The following is a 5,534-nucleotide window of genomic DNA, read 5'->3' on the forward strand; positions in this document are numbered from 1 at the left end:
TCTTCATTGCTGTACAGTGAAGAGTATCTTCACTTCATTATTTATTTTATTTATCTATTTTTAAAGATTTTATTTATTTATTTATTTGAGAGAGAAAGTGAGAGATAGCGTGAGCAGAGGCAGGAGAGAGGGAGAAGCAGGTTCTGTGCTGAGCAGGATCATGGCACTGGATCCAGGACCCTGAGATCATGACCTGAACCAAAGGCAGACTCTTAACCAACTGAGCCACCAAGGTGCCCCTACAGTGTAGGTTTTTTAAAAAAATCAAGTCTTCTTTTAAATATGCACAGGTCTTTTTTTTTTTTTTTTCAATTCTGTTCTATTATTCTGTTTTTCTATCATCATGCCAATGTCACACATAGTAATACAGCTTTGTAAGTCTTAAAATCTGGGGAGGCAAGTTTTACTAATTGTCTTCTGCAAGGGTTATTTTGGCTATTATTGGCCTGTAAGTTTTCTATTTATGTCAGATTTAGTTTGTCCTATCATACACACACACACACACACACACATGCACACACACACACACATTCTATTGAGATTATTGGAAATGTGTTGACTCTGTGGAAACTAGTTGATAATGGGCACCTTTAAAAAATTAAATCTATAAATATATGAACAAGGTATATCCTATTATCTTAGGGTCTTTTATTTCTGTCAATGAAAGTTCACAATTTTCTCAATAGAGGCCTTGCACATCTACTGTTACATTTATTCCTGGGTACTTGACTACTAATTTTTTTTTATTGTATTATGTTAGTCATCATACAATACATCATATTATAGTTTTGGGTGTAGTATTCCAAGATTCATTGTTTACGTATAACACCCAGTGCTCCACGCAATACGTGCCTTCCTTAATATCCATCACAGACTCACGCATCACCCTACCCACCTCCCCTCTAAGTCCCCCAGTTTGTTTCTCAGAGTCCACAGCCTCTCAGGGTTTATCTTTCCCTCTGCTTTCTCCCCTTCACCTTTCCTTTCGTTCTTCTAATGTCCTCCATGTTATTCCTTAACATGGCTCCATAAGTGAGTGAAACCATATAGTAATTGACTTTCTCTGCTTGACTTATTATTTCACTCAGCATAATCTCCTCCAGTACCATCCGTGTTGATGCAAAAGTTGGGTATTCATTCTTTCTTATAACTGAATACTAATTTTTAAATGATTTTCTATGATATTCTCTGTAGTGGTATATTTTATAGGCATTCTATCAGATTAAGAAATTTTCCTTCTATTCCAGTTTGCTATAACTTGGATTTTATTAAATATTTTTGTATGTATTAAGATATATGATTTTCTCCTTATTAATTAAGAAAAATACATTTTTGAGCCTACCTCACAGTCTTGGAATTAAATGAACTTGGTTTTAATGTTTTACCACTTTTTACAGTACTGTTTTCAGTTTGCTAATACTTTGTTTTGGATTTTTGCTTGGGGTTGTGATTGGCCTTTAACTTACTCCTTTTACTAATCTTCTCACTTTTTTTTTTTTTTTTTTAACTTACAGTTGGCCAGTCTCATTAAGTGAATTTTATTCTAGTCTTTGAAAAAGAACGTGTACTGGTATTACATTTTTCTTTAGTGTTTGGTAACATTTATCAGAGAATCTCTCAGCACAGATTTTCTCATTCAGTTTTAAGTTATCAATCCAGTGTCTTTCATAGTTAAATAACAATTCAGATTTTCTGTATCTTTTGTGTCATTTTTTATAAATTATGAAATTACTATAAACTTAATATATATACATTTGAAATCAATTTAGTTATAAAATTTTTTATAAGTTCCTCATTATTTTCCTAGTAACATAGGATCTGTCGTGAGGACTTTTCTAAGCCCCAAACTGAGTACTTGTAGTTTCTCTCCTTTTCTTGTCCCTCAACGTCACTAGAGGTTTGTAGATTTTATGTTTAGTGGTTGATTTTTGTTTTGTTTGGTTTGGTTTTTCCAGATAAGCTACTTTTGACTTTGTGGGTCCTATGATATGTAATATTATATATAATAAGTTATTATATAATATATATATATATTCTACTTTAGCTATGCTTTATTATTTATTTATTTTTTTTACTTGATTTCAGTCTGTTTTGTTCTTTGTTTTCCAATTTTTAGATGAATGCTTGACTCACTTTTTCCTCTTTCTTAACATATATGCATGCCTGTTACGTGTTTTCAGAAGAAACACATGCTCAAGTGGTGTCTGGGTGGCTCAGCTGATTAAGCAATTGCCTTCGGCTCAGATCATGATCCTGGAGTCCCAGGATTGAGTCCCGCATGGGGTTCCCAGCTCAACAGGGAGTCTGCTTCGCCCTCTGCCTCTCCCCACTCTCCTGTAGTATCTCTCATTCTCTCTCTCTCAAATAAATAAATCTTTAAACAAAAAAAAAAAAAGAAACACATGCTCAAAAGAACAGATTTTAGGTCATTTCCTTTTTAAAATATATTTCAGATTTTTTTTTCTTCAAATTTATCAGGAGTGACTGAAATAAAAAAAATATAATTGAGTCCCATCTCAATGGAAATAGCTTTAAGGACAACTGGTCAGATGAATATTATTGCTTCCCATTTTCAAGCAGTAAATAGTTACCATTGATAAATAGACAGCTAGCTGTCTGTCAGGAATGCTTAAGATATATTATATAATACAACATGACTGTTGGGGGGACATTAGGAAATAACTTATGTGAAATTCTTAATTTCGTTATACAAGGTGAGCACAAAGGCACCACTTGTGCCCCTGAGGACATTGGACCTTGTACCTTTGAAAAAAGCTCTGGCTCCTTCATCATGAGCAGTCTTCCTCCAGCAGTCAAGCATGTCAGTTCCTTTGTCTCCTCGCTGCATCATCATTTGACAGTGAACAGTGTCAAAGGGATAGGAAGTCAACCATACAACCACTGTGACAAATTTTACAATCATCCAGCTGATAAAGATATGTGTATTCTTGGGATCTGGAAGCACTCCCTTTGCAGTGTCATGGATACCCAAGGAGGCAGCTCGGTAGATAAGGCCATTAAAGCCTTGGTGCAGGCCCTTAATCGAATCACATTTACAGATTTCAATCAGGTAGTCATCTGAGAATCCCTTTCAGCCCCAGCTTTGCCCACATCAGCTGGTAGACTGGTACGGGCAAAATTAAGAGGATACACAAAACACAAGTGTGTGGCCCCAGCAACACCACCTGATGTCAGATTTCCTGTGAATTACCGCCAAACCCTTGTTCTCTTGTCCACACCATCCAGGAAGATCTGCTTAATTTATCTTTGAAGGCAACGTTGAGAGCTTGGGTGGAGAAGTATCTAATGACATTGACCAGGTTACCATGCTAGAAGGACAAGGCTTCCTGCTCCTTGGGGTTGTGCACCATGCCATCCATAATGCTCTTGTATTGCTTATCTGCAGTGACTGTGGGAATGCTACACCTGTAGCAGCAGCCTGACCCACTGGAAGGATGCTACCATGGACCTGGAGATGGGCAGGACCACTCTACCTGCTAGGAAGTCCTTGGTGAAGTTCAAGGTCCCTGGCGTCTGTCACACTGAAAGGAAAAAGGAGGTGGGCAACTCAGGTACTGTGATAGACACCAGCTGGGACTCCAGGAATCAGCTTCTAATTCTGATATCTAGTATTTTCATTTTCAATAATATCAACATATGTTTTATTTTTTTCCATTATGATTTCCAAACATTTGTATTTTTTAGTTACTTTTGTTATTGATTTCTAGTAAAAGTTGATTATGGGCAGAAAGTAAACTTTTCAATTCTTTGAAATATTTTGAGACTTGATTTATAGACCAGTACACAGTCAATTTTGTTTTGTTTTTGAAATTTTTATTTATTTATTTTAAAGAGAGGGCATGAGTGGGAGGAGGGGCAGAGGGGAAGGGAGAGGGAGAGAGAATCTCAAGCAAACTCAGCACAGAGCCCTGGCACCTAACACCCTTCCATCATACAACACTGACCTCATGACCTCAGCAGAAACCACACTTAACTGACTGAGCCACCCAGGCACCCCCACAGTCCATTTTAAAAAAAAGATTTCATATGTGCTTGCCCAGTAGATGCATTCTGCAGTTAGTTATTTCATTATCATGGTTCTACAAATATTCTGCTTTCCCCCAGTTCTTCCATTTATATCTAGAGTGAAATATTAAAAGCTTCTACTGTCATCATAGATTTTTCATTTATCCTTATACTTATGTCAATATTTGCTTTTTAATATTCAAGGCTAGTTATCAGATTTAAGAAATTAAAATGTTTATGTGGTCCTGGCAAATTGAACTCTTATTATTATGAAGTGATCCTCTTGATTTCTAATAATGCCTTTGCCTTAATTCTGATGTCTACTGATACTAATATATCCAAGCCAGCAATCTGTTGTTCTTTGTATAATTATTTTTTTCTAGCATTTAACTTACAAATCTATATCCTTTATGTCTAAATTATTGTTTAAATATTTTCCATAAACAATAAGGATTTACAAAATGCAACTGATAATTTTTTAAAAAAATAGAATATTGACTTTTTATATTTAAAGTAATTTTTGATATTAGACTTTATAGTTTTTTTTATCACAACATGTTTTCATTTGTTCTGTTTCTTATTTTTTCCGCCCTTTTTTAAAAACCATTGCATTTTTTACCCCTGCTGGATTAGTTTAAATTTATACAATCAATTTCTCTTTAGTTGTTATTACAGATATTACCATATGCTCCCACGACTTATCAGAGCCTTAGGCTGATAAATTGTTTTACTCTTCCCAAATAATATAAGGACAATAGAGCAGTTTAACTCCCATTAAACCCCACCAGCCATGGTTGTACTGCATTTACTATACTCTTTCTCTCTCACAGATTGTTTTCCTGCCTGAAAAACTTGCTTTGATATGTTGTTAAGGTTAGAGCTGCTGGGGGTAAATTCACCCAGTTGTTTTGTTTGTTTGTTTGTTTGTTTTTGCTTTTGTTTTCCAATCTCAAATTGTCTTTGTCTATCCTCAGCCTTGGAAAGTATTTTCCCCAGGTACTGAATTTTAGGTTGGTGAGCTATTTTCTCTCAGTCCTTTCAGAGAAAATTTTATTACATTTGGTTTCTATTTTTGCTCTTGAGAAGTCAGCTAAACATCTAATTGCTCCTTTTTTGGAGGTAATCTATCCCCCCCCCCCCCCCCAGTAATTGTTTCTACCATTTTGTTTTGTCTTTTATTTTCCCCCCTGGTAGTTATTATGTGGTATGGTATGTGTAGATTACTTTTCATTTACCTGCTGGAGATACAATAGACTTCTCTTCCATAATTTCACCAAAAATTTCATACCACATCGTATTCTCCAAGATCCTAATTAAATCCTTGTTACAACTTTTATCTTTATCCTGTGTTTTCTCTTTGTTATTTCTTACTCTTTTGATGCTTTGTAGCTTCATTTATTTAATTTCTCATTTTTTCCCTTAAATTAACTGTCTTTTCAGTTGTCTCAGTCTATTGACTGTAGCATTTATCATACTATTCTAGAAATTCTATTTGATTTTTTTCAAAT

General features: G+C 35.0%; 1 pseudogene; it reads right to left on the reverse strand.

Moving 5' to 3' along the window:
• Positions 1-2,683: 2,683 nt before the first annotated feature.
• LOC132001116 (ADP/ATP translocase 2-like) lies at positions 2,684-5,319 on the reverse strand (annotated as a pseudogene).
• Between the last annotated feature and the right edge of the window lie 215 nt (positions 5,320-5,534).

The sequence above is a fragment of the Mustela nigripes genome, chromosome 1 (assembly GCF_022355385.1).
Source record: "Mustela nigripes isolate SB6536 chromosome 1, MUSNIG.SB6536, whole genome shotgun sequence".
NCBI classification, from domain to species: domain Eukaryota; kingdom Metazoa; phylum Chordata; class Mammalia; order Carnivora; family Mustelidae; genus Mustela; species Mustela nigripes.